This window comes from Carica papaya, chromosome 9 (genome assembly GCF_054855325.1).
Source record: "Carica papaya isolate Zhongbai chromosome 9, ASM5485532v1, whole genome shotgun sequence".
NCBI lineage: Eukaryota > Viridiplantae > Streptophyta > Magnoliopsida > Brassicales > Caricaceae > Carica > Carica papaya.
In genome coordinates, this window is record NC_142317.1 from 11600064 (window position 1) to 11618670 (window position 18607).

An 18607-nucleotide genomic window follows, 5' to 3' on the forward strand; every position below is an offset into this window, starting at 1 on the left:
GCGACTAGAATTATGGTTCGCTGGTTTATTAAAAAATGTGAGTCAAGGAGTCGGAGAATTTTACTTGATATTAGAACGAGAAGCAGAGGTGCAGTGTGCACGCACAAGGAAACAAATGACAGGAAGGGGGCGGGAAGGAGAAGAGTGTATGTATTTGCAGCGCGGAATAAAACGATTGCGATCATACCAGTACTAATGCACCAGATCCCATCAGAACTCTTCATTTAAGTGTTCTTTGGTGAAAGTAGTGCTAGGATGGGTGAGCTCCTGGGAAGTCCTCTTGTCGCACCCATTTTTTTTCAAATTGGGCGTTCGATGTTACGCACGACTGGAACTATAGTCCGTTGGTTTATTTTGAAATGTGCGTCAAGGCGTTGAAACATTTTACTTGATATTAAAATGAGAAGAAGAGGTGCAGCGTGAACACACAAGGAAACAAATGACGGGAGGGGGGGAGGAGAAGGAGTGTATCTATTTGCGGCACGTGATGAAATGGGTGCGATCATACCAGCACTAATAGACCAGATCCCATCAGATCTCTACAGTTAAGTGTGCTTGGAAAAAAGCTGTACTAGGATGGGTGACTTCCTGGGAAGTCCTCGTGTTCCATCCGTTTTTTTACAGATGGAGCGTTCAACGTTACGCGCGACTGGAACTATGGTCTGCTGGTCTATTCGTAAATGTGAGTCAAGGCGCCGGAGCATTTTACTTGATATTAGAACGAGAAGCAGAGGTCCAGTGTGCACGCACAAGGAAACAAATGATGGGAGGGGGAAGGTAAGGAGAATGAGTGTATGTATTTGCAGCGTGTAACGAAAGGGTGCGATCATACCAGCACTAATGCACCGGATCCCATTAGAACTCCGCAATTAAGTGTGCTTGGATGAGAGTAGTGCTAAGATAGGTGACCTCCTGAGAAGTTCTCGTGTTGCACCCATTTTTTTACAGATGAGGCGTTCGACGTTATGCGCGACTGGAACTATGGTCCATTGGGTTATTTGCAAATATGAGTCAAGGTGCTGGGGTATTTTACTTGATATTAGAATGACAAACAGAGGTGCAGTGTGCACGCACAAGGAAATAAATGACGGGAGGTGGGAGGGAAGAAGAAAGAGTATATATTTGAAGCACGAAATGAGACGAGTGCGATCATACCAGCACTAATGATCAGATCCCTTCAGAACTCCGCAGTGAAGTGTGCTTGGGCGAGAGTAGTACTAAGATGGGTGACCTCTAGGGAAGTTCTCGTGTTGAATCAATTTTTTTGCAGATGAGGCGTTCGACGTTACGGGGGACTGGAACTATAGTCTGCTGGTTTATTCGTAAGTGTGAGTCGAGGAACCAAGGCATTTCACTTAATAGTAGAACTAGAAGTAGAGGTGAGGTGCGCGCACAGAGAAACAAATGACGGGAAGGGAGAGTGAAGGAGAAGGGGTATATGTATTTTCGGCGCAAACTATAAGTGGTGCGATCATAGTAGCACTAGTTCATCGGATCCCATTAGAACTCTGCAGTTAAGTGTGCTTGGGAGAAAGTAGTACTAAGATAGGTGACCTCCTGGGAAGTCCTCGTGTTACATAAATCTTTTTGCAAACAGGGCGTTAAACGTTACATGGGATTAGAGCGACGGTTTGCTGGTTCATTCGCAAATGTGAGTCACAGTGCCGGAGTATTTTGCTTAATATTTTTTACGCATTCAATTAAAACCCATCACGTGATAAGAGTGGCATTTTGCTTGATATTAGAAGTAGAAGCAGAGGTGAGGTGCGCGCACAATGAAACAAATGATGGGAGGGGAGAGGGAAGGAGAAGGGGTATATGTATTTGTGGCGCAAACTAGAATGGATGCGATCATACCAGTACTAGTTCACTGAATCCCATCAGAATTCTGTAGTTAAGCATTTTTGGGATATAGTAGTACTAGGATGGGTGACCTCTTGGGAATTCCTCGTGTTGCACCCTTCTTTTTGAAGATGGGGCAAACGTTACGTGGGATCGGAGCGACGATCCGCTGGTTCATTCCTAAACGTGAGTCACAGTGCCAGGGTATTTTGCTTAATATTTTTCGTGCATTCAATTAGTGCCCATCACGTGATAAGAGTGTTATTGTGAGTATCTTACATAGTAGAACAACAAAAACAGAGGTGTGGCAGGCGATCCGCTCATATGGGCATGAGTCGAGGCGTCGGGGCATTTCGCTTGATATTAAAATTAGAAGTAGAGGTGAGGTGTGCGCGTACAGCTAAATAAATGACGGGAGGGATGAGGGAAGGAGAAGGGGCACATGCATTTGTAGTGAGGAATGGGATGGATGCGATCAGACCAGCACTAATGCACCGAATCCCATAAGAACTATGCAGTTAAGTGTCCTTTGGTGAGAGTAGTACTAAGATGGTTGACCTCTTGGAAAGTCCTCGTGTTGTACCTATTTTTTTCCACACAAGCAATAAACCGTTACGCGCAATTGGAACTATGGTTTGTTGGTTCATTCGCAAACGTTAGTCACGATGTCAAGCCATTTTTCTTAATATTTTTTTTGCATTCATTTATAGTCCACCACATGATAAGAGTATCCTTGCGAGTATCTTACGTAGTAGAAAAATAAAAAAACGAGCTGCGACGCGATTCGCTTATACGGGCATGAGTCGAGGCACGAGGCATTTTGCTTGATATTAGAACTAGAAGAAGAGGTGAGGTACGCACACAGTAAAACAAATGACGGGAGGGAGAGGGAAGGATATATGTCTTTGCAGCGTAAACTATAATGGGAGCGATCATACCAGCACTAGTTCATGGATCCCATCAGAACTCCGCAGTTAAGTGTGCTTGGGCGAAAGTAGTACTAGAATTATCAACCTCTTAGGATGTCCTCGTGTTGCACCCTTCTTTTTGCAGATGCGGCGTTAAACATTACATGGAACTGGAGCGACAGTCCACTGGTTCATTCGCAAACGTGAATCACGGTGCCAGGGCATTTTGCTTAATATTTTTTACGCATTCAATTAAAATCTATCACGTAATAAGAGTGTCATTACGAGTATCTTACATAGTAGAAAAATAAAAAATGAGGTACGGCGGGCGATCCGTTCATATGGATATGAGTCGAGGCACTAGGGCATTTCACTTGATAGTAGAATTAAAAGTAAAGGTGAGGTGCACGCACAACGAAACAAATGACGGAAGGAGAAAGGGAAGGAGATGGGGAATATGTATTTCCAGCACAAACTAGAACGTGTGCGATCATACCAGCACTATTTTCCCGGATCCTGTCAGAGCTCCATAGTTAAACGTGCTTGGTCAAGAGTAGTACTAAGATGAGTGACCTCCTGGGAAGTTCTCATGTTGCACCATTCTTTTTACAGACGGGCCATTAAATATTATGTGGGACCGGAGAGACAATTTGCAGGTTCAGTCGCAAGCGTGAGTCACGGTGCCGGGGCATTTTGCTTAATATTTTTCACGCATTCAATTAAAACCCATTACGTGATAAGAATGTCACTTTTAGTATCTTATATAGTAGAACAACAAAAAATGAGGTGCGGTGGGCTGTCTGTTCATATGGGCATGAGTCGAGGCATCGACATTTCGCTTGATATTAGACCTAGAAGCACAGGTGAGGCACGCGCACAACGAAATAAATGATGGGAGGGGAGAGGGAAGGAGAAGGGATATATGTCTTTGCAGCACAAACTAGAACATGTGCGATCATACTAGCTCTAGTTTACCCGATTCTATCAGAACTTCGCAGTTAAGCGTGCTTGGGCGAGACTAGTACTAAGATGGTCATTTAATGTTATACGAGATCGGAGTGATGGTCCGCCGATTCATTCACAAATGAGAGTCACGGTGCCAGGATATTTTGCTTAATATTTTTTGCGCATTCAATTAAAGCCCATAACGTGATAAGAGTATCATTGCAAGTATCATACATAGTAGAACAACGAAAAATGAAGTGCTGCGGGCGATCCATTCATATGGGCATGAGTCGAGGCACTAGGGCATTTTGCTTGATATTAGAACTCGAAATAGAGGTGAATTGCGCGCACAACGAAATAAATGACGGGAGAGGAAAGGGAAGGAGAAGGGGTATATGTATTTACGGTGTAAATTAGAACGGGTGCGTTCATACCAGCACTAGTTCATTGGATTCCATCAGAACTCTGTAGTTAACCTTGCTTGGGCGAGAGTAATATTCGGATGGGTTATCTACTGGAAAGTTCTCGTGTTGCACCTTTTTTTTTTACAAACGGGGTGTTAAACGTTATGCAGGACCGGAACGACGGTTTGTCGGTTCATTCGCAAACATGAGTCACGGCGTCGGGGCATTTTGCTTAATTTTTTTGTGTATTCAATTAAAATCCATCACGTAATAAGAGTGTTATTACGAGTATCTTACATAATAGAACAACAAAAACAGAGGTGCGGTGGACAATCCGTTCATATGGGCATGAGTCGAGGCGCTAGTGCATTTCGCTTGATATTAAAACAAGAAACAAACGTGCGGTGTGCGTGCAGAATGTAACAAATGACAAGAGGGGGAGGGAAGGAAAAGGGTTATATATATTTAAGGCACAAATTAGAATATGTTTGATCATACCAGCACTAATTCACTGGATCTCATCAAAACTTCGCAGTTAAGCGTGCTTGGGCGGGAGTAGTATTAGGATGGGTGACCTCTTAAGAAGTCCTCGTGTTGCACCCTTCTTTTTTGCAGACAGGGCGTTAAACTTTACGTGGGACCGGAGCGATAGTCCGCCGATTTGTTCCCAAACGTGAGTCACGGCGCTAGGACATTTTACTTAATATTATTCATGCATTCAATTATAACCCACCACGTGATAAGAGTGTTATTACAAGTATTTTACATAGTAGAACAACAAAAACAGAGGTGCGGCGGGCAATTCGTTCATCTGGGCGTTAGTCAAAGCGTTGGGGCATTTTGCTTGATATTAAAACTAAAAACAGAGGTAAGGTGTGCGTGTACAGTAATACAAACAATTGGAGGGGGGAGGGAAACCAAAGTGGCACATGTATTTATAGTAGGGAATGGGACGGGCACGATCAATCCAGCACTAGTACACTGAATCCCATAAGAACTCTGCAGTTAAGTGTACCTGGAATCCCACTGAATCCTCGTGTTGCACCCATCTTTTTTCAGATGGAGCGTTAAACATTATGTGCGACCAAAGACGTGGTCCACCAGTTCATTCGCCAGCGTGAGTCTTGGCGCCATGGCATTTTACTTCATATTTTTCATGTATTCATTTATAATCCACTACGTGATAAGAGTGTCATTACGAGTAGCTTAGATAGCAGAATAAAAAAAAATGAGGTGCGACTCTCAGTCCATTTATCTGGGAGCGAGTCGAGCCACCGGAGCATTTCCCTAGATATTAGAATTAGAAACAAAGGTACAGGGCGTGTGCACAGCGAAAAAAATACGGGAGGGGAGAGGGAAAGAGAAGGGGTATATCTATTTGCATCGTGAAATAGAACGAGTGTGATCATACCAGCACTAATTCACAAGATCTCATCAAAACTCCGCAGCTAAGCGTTTTTGGGAGAGAGTAGTACTAGGATGGGTGACCTCCTAGGAAGTCCTCGTGTTGCACCCTTCTTTTTGCAGATGGGACATTAAATGTTACGCAGGACCGAAGCGACGATCCGCCAGTTCATTCACAAACGTGAGTCATGACGTCAGGACATTTTGCTTAATATTTTTCGTGCATTCTATTAAAGCCCATCACATGATAAGAATATTATCACGAGTATCTTACATAGTAGAAAAACGAAAAACATGGTGTGGCGGGCGTTCCGTTCATATGGGCATGAGTCGAGGCACTGGGGCATTTCGCTTGATATTAGAACTAGAAACATAGGTGAGGTACACGCATAGCGAAACAAATAACGGGAGGGGAGAGTAAAGTAGAAGGGGTATACAAACTAAAATTGGTGTGATCATACCAGCACTAATTCACTAGATCCCATCAAAACTCCACAGTTAAGCATGCTTGGGTGGGAGTAGTACTAGGATGGGTGACCTTTTGGGAAGTCCTCGTGTTGCATCATTCTTTTCATAAACGGGGCGTTAAACGTTACATGGGACTGGAGCGACAGTTCGTCGGTTCGTTCGAAAACGTGAGTCACGACGCCGGAGCATTTTGCTTAATATTATTCGTGCATTCAATTATATCCCACCACCTGATAAAAGTGTTATTACGAGTATCTTACATAGTAGAATAATGAAAACAGAGGTACGGTGGGCGATCCGTTCATTTGGGCATGGTGGGGCATTTTGCTTGATATTAAAACTATAAACAGAGACGAGGTGTGCGTGTACAGTGATACAAATGATCGGAGGGGGGAGGGAAGGTTAAGGGGCACATGCATTTGTAGCGGAGAATGGGACAGGCGCAATCAATCTAGCACTAATGTACTGAATCCCATAAGAACTCTACAGTTAAGTGTCCTTTGAACCCCATTAAATCCTTGTGTTGCGCCTGTCTTTTTTCAGATTGAACATTAAGCATTACACATGACCAGAGACGTAGTCCACTGGTTTATTCGCTAGCGTGAGTCTTGGCGCCATTCATTTATACTCCATCACGTGATAAGAATATCATTACGAGTAGGTTACATAGTAGAATAATAAAAAATGAGGAGCGACAGATGGTCCATTCATCTGGGTGTGAGTCGAGCCACTGGGGCATTTTGCTTGATATTAGAATTAGAAGCAGAGGTGCAAGGTGCACGCAGAGCAAAAAAAAATGACGAGAGGGGGGAGGGAAGGAAAAGGGGTATATGTATTTGCAGTGCAAAATGGAATAAGTGCGATCATACCAACACTAATTCACCGAATCCCATCAGAACTCCACAGTTAAACATTTTTTAGGGAGAGTAGTACTAGGATGGGTGACTTCTTGGGAAGTCCTCGTGTTGTACCATTCTTTTTTTAGACGAGGCGTTAAACATTGCACGGGACTGGAGCAATGGTCTGCTGGTACATTCACAAACGTGAGTCCCGGCGCTGGGGTATTTTGCTTAATATTTTTTATACATTCAATTAAAGCCCATCACGTGATAAGAGTGTTATTACAAGTATCTTACATAGTAGAACAACGAAAATAGAAGAGCGGCGGGCGATCTGTTTATATGGGCATGAGTCGAGGCGCTGGGACATTTCGCTTGATATTAGAACTAGAAGCAGAGTGAGGGGTGCGCGTACAGCAAAACAAATGACGGGAGGGGGAGGGAAGGAGAAGGGGCACATGCATTTATAGCGCAGAATGGGACGGGTGCGATCAGACCAGCACGAGAAGGGGTACATGCATTTGTAGCACAGAATGGGATGGGTGCGATCAGACCAGCACTCATGCACCGAATCCCATAAGAACTCTGCAGTTAAGTGCCCTTTGGTGAGAGTAGTACTAAGATTGTTGACCTCTTAAAAAGTCCTCGTGTTATACCTATTTTTTTGCACACGAGGCATTAAACGTTACGCACGACCAGAACCACAGTCCGTCGGTTAATTCACAAATGTGAGTTACGATGTCAGGGCATTTTGCTTAATTTTTTTTTGCATTCATTTCATCTGGGCATGAGTCGAGCCGCTGGGGTATTTTTTTATATCAGAATTAGAAGCAGAGGTCCGGGGTGCACGCACAGCGAGAAAAATGACGAGAGTAGGGAGGGAAGGAGAAGGAGTATATGTATTAGCAGCGCGACATGGAACGGGTGTGATAATACCAACACTAATTCACCGGATCCCATCAGAACTCCGCAGTTAAGTGTTTTTGGGTGAGAGTAGTACTAAGATGGTTGACCTCTTGGAAAGTCCTCGTGTTGCACCCTTCTTTTTGCACACGAGGTAATAAACATTATGCGCCACGGGAACCAAGGTCCATCGGTTAATTTGCAAACATGAGTCGCAGCATCAGGACATTTTACTTAATATTTTTCTTGTATTCATTTATAGTCCACCACATTATAAGAGTCTCATTACGAGCATTTTACATAGTAGAACAAAGAAAAAAAAAGGTGTTGTGGGTGGTCTATTCATCTGGGCGTGAGTCGAGCCATCGGGGCATTTTGCTTGATATTAGATTTAGAAAAAGAGGTGTGGGGTGCGTGCACAGCAAAAAAAAATGATGGGAAGGAGGAGGGAAGGAGAAGGGGTACATATATTTGCAGCATGAAATGGGATAGGTGCGATCATACCAGCACTAATTCTACGAATCCCATCAGAACTCCTTAGTTAAGCATTTTTGGGCGAGAATAGTACTAGGATGGGTGACTTCTTGGGAAGTCCTCGTGTTGTACCCTTCTTTTTGCAGATGGGGCGCTAAACGTTGCACTCGGTGTCGGGGCATTTTGCTCAAAATTTTTCATGCAGTCAATTAAAGCCCATCACATTATAATAGTATTATTACAAACATCTTAAATAGTATAACAACAAAAAACAAGGTGTGGTGGGTGATCCGTTCATATGGGCATGAGTCGAAGCGATGGGGTATTTCTCTTGATATTAGAACTAGAAGTAGAGGTTAAGTGCGTGCATAGTGAAACAAATGACGGGAGGGGAGAGGGAAGGAGAATGGGCATATGTATTTTCGGTGTAAACAAGAAAGGGTGCTATCGTACTAGCATTAGTTCACCGAATCAAATCAGAACTCCGTAGCTAAGCGTACTTAGGCGAGAGTAGTACTAGGATGGGTGAAATCCTGGGAAGTCCTCGTGTTGCACCTTTTTTTTTTGCAGACAGGGCGGTTAACGTTACGCAGGGCCGGAGCGACAGTCCGCTAGTTCATTCGCAAACGTGAGTCACGGTGCCAGGGCATTTTACTTAATATTTTTTGTGCTTTTAATTAAAGCCCATCACGTGATAAGAGTGTTATTACGAGTATCTTACATAGTGGAACAACGAAAATAAAAATGCAACGGACAATCCATTCATATGGGCATGAGTCGAGGCGCTGGGGCATTTCGCTTGATATGGAATTAGAAGCAGAGGTGAGGTCTGCACGTACAGTAAAACAAATTATGGGAGGGGGGAGGGAAGGAGAGGGGGCACATGTATTTGTAGCGCAAAATGGGATGGGTGCGATCAGACCAGCACTCATGCATCGAATCCCATAAGAACTCTGCAGTTAAGTATCTTTTGGTGAGAGTAGTACTAAGATTGTTGACCTCTTGAAAAGTTCTCGTGTTACACCTATTTTTTTGCACATGAGACATTAAACGTTATGCGCGACCAGAACCACGGTCCGTCAGTTCATTCACAAACGTGAGTCGTGGCGTTAGGGCATTTTGCTTAATTTTTTTCATGCATTCATTTCATCTGGGCGTGAGTCGAGCCGTCGGGGCATTTTTTTATATTAGAATTAGAAGCAGAGGTGCGGGGTTCATGCATGGCGAGAAAAATGACAAGAGTGGGGAGGGAAAGAGAAGGGGTATATGTATTGACAGCATGACATGGAACGGGTGTGATCATACCAACACTAACTCACCGGATATCAAAACCCCGCAGCTAAGCGTTTTTGGGTGAGAGTAGTACTAAGATGGTTGACCTCTTGGAAAGTCCTCGTGTTGCACCATTCTTTTTGCACACGAGGCAATAAACGTTACACGCCACAGGAACCACGATCCGTCGGTTAATTTGCAAACGTGAGTCGCGGCGTTAGGGCATTTTACTTAATATTTTTTGTGCATTCATTTATAGTCCACCACGTTATAAGAGTCTCATTATGAACATTGTACATAGTAGAATAATGAAAATCGAGGTGCGGTGGGCGGTCCGTTCATCTAGGCGTGAGTCGAGTCGTCGGGACATTTTGCTTGATATTAGATTTAGAAGGAGAGGTGTGGGGTGCGCACACAACAAAAAAAATGATGGGAAGGGGGAGGGAAGGAGAATGGGTATATGTACTTACAGCGCGAAATGGGACAGGTGCGATCATACCAGCACTAATTCTCCGAATCCCATCAGAACTCCGTAGTTAAGCATTTTTGGGCGAGAGTAGTACTATGATGGGTGACTTCTTGGAAAGTCCTCATGTTATACCCTTCTTTTTATAGATGGGGCGTTAAACGTTGCGCTCGGCGTCAGGGCATTTTGCTTAATATTTTTCGTACATTCAATTAAAGCCCATCACGTGATAATAGTATTATTACAAGCATCTTAAATAGTATAACAATGAAAAACGAGGTGTAGTGGGTGATCCATTCGTATGGGCATGAGTCGAAGTGACGGGGCATTTCGCTTGATATTAGAACTAGAAGCAGAGATTAGGTGCGCGCACAGCGAAACAAATGATGGGAGGGGAGAGGAAAGGAGAATGGGCATATGTTTTTTCGGCGTAAACAAGAAAGGGTACTATCATACCAGCATTAGTTCACCAGATCAAATTAGAACTCTGTAGCTAAGCATGCTTGGGCGAGAGTAGTACTAGGATGGGTGACATCCTGGGAAGTCCTCGTGTTGCACTTTCTTTTTTTACAGACGAGGCGGTTAATGTTACACGGGGCCGGAGCGACGGTCCGCCTGTTCATTCACAAACATGAGTCACGGTGCCAGGGCATTTTGCTTAATATTTTTTGTGCTTTCAATGAAATTCCATCACGTGATAAGAGTGTTATAACGAGTATCTTACTTAGTAGAACAACGAAAATAGAAGTGCGGCAAACGATCCATTCATATAGGCATGAGTCGAGGCGTTGGGGCATTTCGCTTGATATAGAACTAAAAGCATAGGTGACGTGTGCACGTACAACAAAATAAATTATGGGAGGGGGGAGGGAAGGAGAAGGGGCACATGCATTTGTAGCGCGGAATGGGACAGGTGCAATCAGACCAGCACTCATGCATCGAATCCCATAAGAACTCTGCAGTTAAATATCCTTTAGTGAGAGTAGTACTAAGATTGTTGACCTCTTGAAAAGTCATCGTGTTACAGCTGCTTTTTTTCAAACGAAGCATTAAATGTTACGCGCGACCAAAACTACGGTCCGTCGGTTCATTCGCAAACGTGAGTCGTGGCGTCAGGGAATTTTGCTTAATTTTTTTCGTGCATTCATTTCATCTGGGCGTGAGTCGAGCCGCCGGGGCATTTTTTTTATACTAGAATTAGAAGAAGAGGTGCGGGATGCGTGCACAGTGAGAAAAATGACGAGAGTGAGGAGGGAAGAAGAAGGGCTATATGTATTGGCAGCGCGACATAGAAGGGGTGTGAACGTATCCCATTAGAACTCCGCAGTTAAGCATTTTTGGGTGAGAGTAGTACTAACATGGTTGACCTCTTGGAAAGTCCTCGTGTTGCACCCTTCTTTTTGCACACGAGGCAATAAATGTTACGCTCCACAAGAACCACGGTCCGTCGGTTAATTTACAAATGCGAGTCACGGTGTCAAGTATTTTACTTAATATTTTTCGTGCATTCATTCATAGTCCACCACGTTATAAGAGTCTCATTACTAGCATTTTACATAGTAGAGCAATGAAAAATGAGGTGCAGTGGGCAGTTCGTTCATCTGGGCGTGAGTCAAGCCATCGGGACATTTCACTTGTTATTAGATTTAGAAGAAGAGGTGTGGGGTGCGCGTCACAGTGAAAACAATGATGGGAAAGGGAAGGGAAGGAGAAGGGGTACATGTATTTGCAGTGCGAAATGGGATAGGTGCGATCATACCAGCACTAATTCTCTGAATCCCATCAGAACTCCATAGTTAAGCATTTTTGGATGAGAGTAGTACTAGGATGGGTGACTTCCTAGGAAGTCCTCGTGTTGTACCCTTCTTTTTGCATATGGGGTGTTAAACGTTGCGCTCGGCATCGGGGCATTTTGCTTAATATTTTTCGTGCATTCAATTAAAGCCCACACGTTATAAGAGTATTATTACAAGCATCTTAAATAGTAGAATAACGAAAAATGAGGTGTGGTGGGTGATCCGTTTATATGGGCATGAGTCGAAGCAACGGGGCATTTCGCTTGATATTAGAACTAGAAGTAGAGGTTAGGTGCGCGCACAGTGAAACAAATGACAGGAGGGGAGAGGAAAGGAGAATGGGCATATGTATTTGTGGCACAAACAAGAAAGGGTGCTTGGGCAAGAATAGTACAAGGATGGGTGACCTCCTAAAAAGTTCTCATGTTGTATCCTTCTTTTTGCAAATGGGGCATTAAATGTTAAGCGGGACTAGAGCGACATTCCGCTAGTTCATTCACAAACGTGAGTCACAGTGTCGGGGCATTTTGCTTAATATTATTCGTGCATTCAATTATACCCCACCACGTGATAAGATTATTATTATGAGTATCTTACATAGTAGAACAAGGAAAAAGGAGGTGCCGCGAGTGTTCTGTTCATATAGGCATGAATCGAGGCACCAGAACACTTCGCTCGATATTAGAACTAGAAGCGGAGGTGAGTTACGCGCACAGTGAAACAAATGACGGGAAGAGAGAGGGAAGGAGAAAGGATATATGTCTTTGCTGCGCAAATTAGAAGGAGTGCGATAATACCAGCACTAGTTCACTAGATCCATCAGAACTCTATAATTAAGCGTGCTTGGGCGAGAGTAGTACTACGATGGGTGACCTCTTGGGAAGCACTCATGTTGCACCCTTCTTTTTGCAGACGGGGTGTTAAATGTTACGCAGGATTGGAGCGACGGTACGCCGGTTCATTCGCAAACGTGAGTCACGGTGCTAGGGCATTTTGTTTAATATTTTTTGTGCATTCAATTAAAGCCCATCACGTGATGAGAGTGTCATTGCGAGCATCTTAAATAGTAGAACAACGAAAAATGAGGTGCGCCTGGCGATCCATTCATATGGGCATGAGTCGAGGCGTCAGGGTATTTCGCTCGATATTGGAACTAGAAGCAGAGGTGAGTTGCGCGCATAGTGAAATAAATGACGGGAAGGGAGAGGGATGGAGAAATGTTATATGTCTTTGTGGTGCAAATTAAAAGGGTTGCGATCATACCAGTACTAGTTCACTTGATCCCATCGGAACTCCGCAGTCGAGCGTGCTTGGGCGAGAGTAGTACTAGGATGGGTGACCTCTTGGGAAGTACTCGTGTTACACCCTTCTTTTTATAGAAGGGGCGTTAAATCTTACGCAGGATCGGAGCAATGGTCCGCCGATTCATTCGCAACGTGAGTCACGGCACCGGGACATTTAGCTTAATATTTTTTGTGCATTCAACTAAAGCCCATCACGTATTGAGAGTGTCATTGCAAGCATATTACATAGTAGAACAACAAAAAAGGAGGTGCGGCGGGTGTTCCATTCATATAGACATGAGTCGAGGCGCCGGGATATTTTGCTCGATATTAGAACTAGAAGCAGATGTGAGTTGTGCGCACAAGGAAATAAATGATGGGAAGGGAGAGGGAAGGGGAAGGGGTATATGTATTTGTGGCGCAAACAAAAACGGTTGCGATCATACCAGCACTAGTTCACTAGATCCCATCAGAACTCTGCAGTCAAGCGTTCTTGGACGAGAGTAGTACTAGGATGCGTGACCTCCTGGGAAGTTCTCGTGTTGCATCATTCTTTCTGCAAATGGGGCGTTAAATGTTACGCGGGACCGGAGTGGTGGTCCGTCGGTTCATTCGCAAACGTGAGTCTCAGCATCAGGGGATTTTACTTAATATTTTTCGTGCATTCATTTATAGTCCACCACGTTATAAGAGTCTCATTACGAGCATCTTACATAATATAACAACAAAAAGCGAGGTGCGATGGGCATTCCGTTCATATAGGCATGAGTCGAGGCGCCGGGGTATTCACTTAATATTAGAACTAGAAACAGAGGCGAGGTGCATGCAAAGAGAAACAAATGATAGGAGGGGAGAAAGAAGTAGAAAGGGTATATGTATTTGTGGCGCAAACTAGAATGAGTGCGATCATGCGAGCACTAGTTCACCGAATCCCATCAGAACTCCGCAGTCAAGCGTGCTTAGGCGAGAATAGTACTAGGATGGGTGACCTCCTGGGAAGTCTTTGTGTTGCATCCTTTTTACAAATAGGGCGTTAAACGTTACGCGGGACTGGAGCGATGGTCCGCCGGTTCATTCGCAAACGTGAGTCACGGCGTCGGGGCATTTTCCTTAATATTTTTTGTGCATTCAATTAAAGTCTATCTCATGATAAAAGTATCATTGCGAGCATCTTAAATAGAAGATTAACGAAAAATGAGGTGTGGCGGGCGATCTGTTCATATGGGCATGAGTCAAGGTGTCGGGGCATTTAGCTTGATATTAGAAGAGGTGAGGTACGCGCACAACGAAATAAATGACAGGAAGGGAATGGGAAGGAGAAGGTGAATATTTATTTTCGCTGTAAATAGAAAAGGGTGCGATCATACTAGCACTACTTCACCTGATCCCATTAGAACTCCGCAGCTAAGCATGTTTGGGCGAGAGTAGCACTAGGATGGGTGATCTCTTAGGAAGTTCTCATCTTGCACCCTTCTTTTTGCAAACAGATCGTTAAACGTTACACGGGATCAGAGCAACGATCTGCCGGTTCATTCACAAATGTGAGTCACGACACTGGGGCATTTTGCTTGATTTTTGTGTGCATTCAATTAAAGTCCATCACGTGATGAGAATTTCACTGTGAGAATTTTAAATAGTAGAATAACAAAAAACGAGGTGCGGCTGGCGATCCGTTCATATGGGCATGAGTCGAGGCGTTGGGGCATTTCGGTTGATATTAGAACTAGAAGCAGAGGTGAGGTGCACGCTCAGAGAAACAAATGACGGGAGGGGAGAGTGAAGGAGAAGGGGTATATGTATTTGTGGCGCAAACCAGAACGGGTGCGATCATACCAGCACTATTTCATCGGATCCCATCAGAACTCCGCAATTAAGCGTACTTGGGCGAGTGTAGTACTAGGATGGATGACCTCCTAGGAAGTCTTCGTGTTGCACCCTTCATTTTGCAGACGGGGTGTTAAATGTTACGCGGGACCGGAACAATGGTCCACTGGTTCAATCGCAAATGTGAGTCACGACGCCGGGGCCTTTTCCATAATATTTTTTGCACATTCAATTAAAGTCCGTCACGTGATCAGAGTGTCATTGCGAACATTTTAAATAGTAGAACAATGAAAAACAAGGTGCGGCGGGCAATCCGTTCATATGGGTATGAGTCGAGGCGCTGGGGCATTTCTCTTAATATTATAACTAGAAGTAGAGGTGAGGTGCGCGCTCAGTGAAACAAATGACAGGAGGAGAGAGTGAATGAGAAGGGGTATATGTATTTGCGACGCAAACTAAAATAGGTGGGATCATACTAGCACTAGTTCACCGGATCCCTTCAGAACTCCGCAGTTAAGCATGCTTGGGCAAGTTTAGTATTAGGATGGGTGACCTCCTAGGAAGTCTTCTTGTTGAACTCTTCATTTTGTAGTCGGGGCATTAAATGGAACCGGGGCATTTTGCTTAATATTTTTTGTGCGTTCAATTAAAGCCCATCACGTGATAAGAGTGCAAGCATCTTAAATAGTAGAATAACGAGAAAACGAGGTGCGGTGGGCCATCCGTTCATATGGGCATGAGTTAAGGCGCCGGGGTATTTCGCTTGATATTATAACTAGAAGCAGAGGTGAGGTGCGTGCATAAAGAAACAAATGATGGGAGGGGAGAGTGAAGGAGAAGGGGTATAGGTATTTGCGGCACCTAATAGAACAGATCCGATCATACCAGCACTAGTTCACCGGATTCCATCAGAACTCCGGAGTTAAGTGTGCTTGGGCAAGACTAGTCTAGGATGGGTTACTTCCTGGGAAGCCCTCGTGTTGCAACCTTATTTTTGCATATAAGGCATTAAATGTTACGCAGGACTAGAGCGATGGTCTGCCGATTCATTCGCAAACGTGAGTTACGGTGCCGGGGCATTTTGCGCATTTAAGTAAAGCCCATCACGTGATAAGAGTATCATTGCGAGTATCTTAAAAGTAGAACAACGAAAAATGAATTGCGGCGGGTGATCCATTCATATGGGCATATGTCGAAGCACTGGGGCATTTCACTTGATATTAAAACTAGAAGCAGAGATGAGGTGCACGCACAACAAACAAATAATGGGATGGGAGAGGGAAAGAGAAATGGTATATGTATTTGCAGCGGAAACTAGAATGGGTGCGATCATATAAGCACTAGTTCACTGGATCTGATCAGACCTCCGCAGTTAAGCGTGCTTGGGCGAGTTTAGTACTATAATGAGTGATCTCTTGATAAGTCCTCGTGTTGTACCCTTCTTTTTACAGACGAAGTGTTAAATATTACGCGGGACCGGAGTGATGGTCTGTCGGTTCATTCGCAAACGTGAGTCACGGTGTCGGAGTATTTTGCTTAATTTTTTTGCGCATTCAATTAAAGCCCACCACATAATAAAAGTGTCATTGCGAGCATCTTAAATAATATAACAACAAAAAATGAGGTGCGGCAGGCGATACGTTCATATGGGCATGAGTCAAAACTTCGGGGTATTTCGCTTGATATTAGAACTAGAAGCAGAGGTGAGATGCGCACACAGCAAAACAAATGATAGGAGGGGAGAGTGAAGGAGAAGGGGTATATGTATTTGCGGCACAAACTTGAACGGGTGCGATCCTACTAGCACTAGTTCACCGGATCCCATCAGAACTCTGCAGTTAAGCGTGCTTGGGCGAGAGTAGTACTAGAACTAGTGATCTCCTGGGAAGTTCTCATGTTGCACCCTTCTTTTTGCAAACGGGGCATTAAACATTAAACGGAACTGTAGCGATGGTCCGTCGATTCATTTGGAAATGTGAGACACAGCACTGGGGCATTTTGCTTAATATTTTTTCAAATTTTAATTAAAGCCCATCACGTGATAAGAGTGTCATTGCGAGCATCTTAAATAGTAGAACAACAAAAAATAAGATACGACAGGCGATCCGTTCATATTGGCATGAGAGGTGTCGGAGCATTTCATTTGATATTAGAACTAGAAGAAGAGGTGAGGTTCGGGCAAAATGTAATAAATGACGGGAGGGGAGAGTGAAGGAGAAGGGGTATATGTATTTGCTGCAGAAACTAGAACGACTGTGATCATACCAGCACTAGTTCACCGGATCCCATCAGAACTCTACAATTAAACGTGCTTTGGCGAGAGTAGTAATAGGATGGGTGACCTCTTGGGAAGTCCTCGTGTTGCACCATTCTTTTTACAAACGGGGGCATTAAACGTTACGCGGGACCAGAGCGATAGTCCGCCGGTTCATTCGCAAACGTGAGTCACAGCTCCAGGACATTTGCTTAATATTTTTTCTACATTCAATTAAAACCCATCACGTGATAAGAGTGTCATTTAAAGCACCTTACATAATAAAATAACGAAAAATGAGGTGCGACGGGCAATCCGTTCATATGGGCATGAGTCGAGGTGCCAGAATATTTTGTTTGATATTAGAAGTAGAATAAGAGTTAAGGTATACACACAGCGAAACAAATGATATAAGGGGAGAGGGAATGAGAAGGGGTATATGTCTTTACCGTGTAAATTAGATAGGTTGAGATCATATAAGCACTAGTTCACTGGATCCCATCAGAACTCCTCAGTTAAGCGTGCTTGGGCGAGAGTAGTACTAAGATAGGTGACCTCCTTGGAAGTTCTCATGTTGCACCCTTCTTTTTGTAGATAGGGCGTTAAACATTTTTCAGAACCGGAGGACGGTCCGCCGGTTCATTCGTAAACGTGAGTCACGGCGCCGTGGCATTTTGCTTAATATTTTTTGCTTATTCAATTAAAGCCCATCACCAGATAAGAGTGTCCTTGCGAGCATCTTAAATAGTTTAACAACGAAAAATAAGGTGCGGCACAATCCGTTCATATGGGCATGAGTCGAGGCATCGGGGCATTTCGTTTGATATTAGATTGATGCAGAGGTGAGGTACGCGCACAGCGAAACAAATGACAGGAGGGGAGAGGGAAGGAGAAGGGTCATATGTATTTGCAGCACAAACTAGAATATGTACAATCATACCAGCACTAGTTCACCAGATCCCATCAGAATTTCGCAGTTAATTATGCTCGGGTGAGAGTAGTACTAGGATTGATGACCTGTTAGGAAGTCCTCGTGTTACACCATGCTTTTTGCAGACGGGGCGTTAAACATTATGCGGGATCGGAGCGACGGTCTACCAGGTCATTCAAAAACATGAGTCACGGCGTCGAGACATTTTGCTTAATATTTTTTTCGCTTAATTAAACCCTATCACGTAATAAGAGTGTAATTACGAGTATATTAGATAGTAGAACAACGAAAAATGAGGTGCGGTAGGTGATCCGTTTATATGGGAATGAGTCGAGGTACTAAGGTATTTCGCTTGATATTAGAACTAGAAGTAGAGGTGAGGTACGCGCACAGCGAAACAAATGACGAGAAGGGGGGAGGGAAGAAGAAGGGGTATATCTATTTGCAGCGCAAAATGGAACGAGTGCAATCATACCAGCACTAATTCACCGGATCCCATCAGAACTCCGCAGTTAAGCATTTTAGGATGAGAGTAGTACTAGGATGGGTGACCTCTTTGAAAGTCCTCATGTTACACCTTTCTTTTTATAGATG

At 44.0% G+C, this 18607-nt stretch overlaps 12 pseudogenes; all 12 read left to right on the forward strand.

Annotated features, from left to right (window-relative positions):
* The first annotated feature begins 818 nt into the window (after positions 1-818).
* Positions 819-937, forward strand: LOC148239845 (5S ribosomal RNA; annotated as a pseudogene).
* A 3646-nt stretch (positions 938-4583) lies between these two features.
* LOC148239846 (5S ribosomal RNA) lies at positions 4584-4702 on the forward strand (annotated as a pseudogene).
* Positions 4703-5950: 1248 nt separating this feature from the next.
* Positions 5951-6069, forward strand: LOC148239847 (5S ribosomal RNA; annotated as a pseudogene).
* A 1663-nt stretch (positions 6070-7732) lies between these two features.
* Positions 7733-7851, forward strand: LOC148239848 (5S ribosomal RNA; annotated as a pseudogene).
* Positions 7852-10367: 2516 nt separating this feature from the next.
* Positions 10368-10486, forward strand: LOC148239849 (5S ribosomal RNA; annotated as a pseudogene).
* Positions 10487-12504: 2018 nt separating this feature from the next.
* On the forward strand, positions 12505-12622 carry LOC148239850 (5S ribosomal RNA; annotated as a pseudogene).
* A 348-nt stretch (positions 12623-12970) lies between these two features.
* Positions 12971-13089, forward strand: LOC148239851 (5S ribosomal RNA; annotated as a pseudogene).
* A 347-nt stretch (positions 13090-13436) lies between these two features.
* Positions 13437-13555, forward strand: LOC148239852 (5S ribosomal RNA; annotated as a pseudogene).
* Positions 13556-13902: 347 nt separating this feature from the next.
* Positions 13903-14021, forward strand: LOC148239853 (5S ribosomal RNA; annotated as a pseudogene).
* An 802-nt stretch (positions 14022-14823) lies between these two features.
* LOC148239854 (5S ribosomal RNA) lies at positions 14824-14942 on the forward strand (annotated as a pseudogene).
* Positions 14943-16615: 1673 nt separating this feature from the next.
* LOC148239855 (5S ribosomal RNA) lies at positions 16616-16734 on the forward strand (annotated as a pseudogene).
* Positions 16735-18474: 1740 nt separating this feature from the next.
* On the forward strand, positions 18475-18593 carry LOC148239856 (5S ribosomal RNA; annotated as a pseudogene).
* The last annotated feature ends 14 nt before the right edge of the window (positions 18594-18607 follow it).